Below are 1,189 nucleotides of genomic sequence, written 5' to 3'. Positions count from 1 at the left end.
GATGGCAAACAGAATGATAGGCAGCACATCTACGATGCCCTCAAGTTTCAGTGCAGAGGCGTTTAAGTCATGGGTCACCCAAAGTCAGCTCACAGTTTTGAGAAGTTACTGGATGTCTGCTTCAGTGGCATTCCTTGTGTTTTACCTCTAGATGACAAGGATGAAATCAAGTAGGGGTTGTTCTGCTGCTGTTCTTTTTGGCACCTGGGACATCTCTGCATTTTTACACATAACGGCTTTAGCTTCAAGACAATGGTCTGCAAGTTAGAGGATTATCTCAATTTTGGAGCAAGAGATTTTTTTCCCCCTTCTGTTGGTTTCTTTTGTCTGCTTGTATGGCAAAACAAAAAAATTCATTTTTGCAGCAAAAGCTTTCTCACAGAGTCCTGTTGGTATAATTGAGTGTTGGCCTTGGTCATGATGTCTTGAAAAGTTTGCTTCCTGCAAAGCTGCTGTATTCCTTGGGCAATTAATCCACAGTGGCAATTCTTCTGAGTTAATGAAAATTTTAGAATTCTTGTTCACAACAGAAAATAGCTGAACTACTATAGTGTTTATTTTCAGAGAAGTGATGATGAGGTGTACAAAACTACCCCTTAGTAGTTTTAGTAAGAGTTACTACCTTAGTAGTAACTGCTTTCTGAGTGTTGTTAAATGCCATGATTTCTAAAAAAGAAATATAGACAATAAATCTGTTTTAATAGCACATTCAAACTCGATTCCGTGGTTTTAGTTTTCTCTTCCCATTACATATTTTGTATGGTTGTGTAAAACAGTAAAGACGACTTACTTATTTTTGTCTTGACCATTTGTGGGCTTTCTACAGTATCTCAGCAAATGATGACCCACTCAGTAAAATTGAACACACTATTTTAAGAAAAATTACACTTTTTCAAGTAAGAGTGGTAATTTCTGTATCTGGCTGGGGACTCAAAACATGTTTTTATTTCATTTGCTTCTGAAGAATTGTTTTTCATTGACTTGCTGTAAAATAAAGAAATAAACACTCAAGCTTTTATAAAATCAGTCATTTGAGAAGACAGAAATAAATCTTGCATAAATTCTTATGCTCCTGTGGCTAACTGATTGAAATAAATTTATTTTTTTGTTTTGTAATGTAACATTATTGTATTATTTATTTATTATTTTAGGGGGAATGACTTCAAATGGAAAGAGAACAGGTTTAGGT

This window comes from Vidua macroura, chromosome 3, assembly GCF_024509145.1.
Source record: "Vidua macroura isolate BioBank_ID:100142 chromosome 3, ASM2450914v1, whole genome shotgun sequence".
Taxonomy (NCBI): Eukaryota; Metazoa; Chordata; class Aves; order Passeriformes; family Viduidae; genus Vidua; species Vidua macroura.
Note: the sequence above shows the minus strand (reverse complement) of the source record.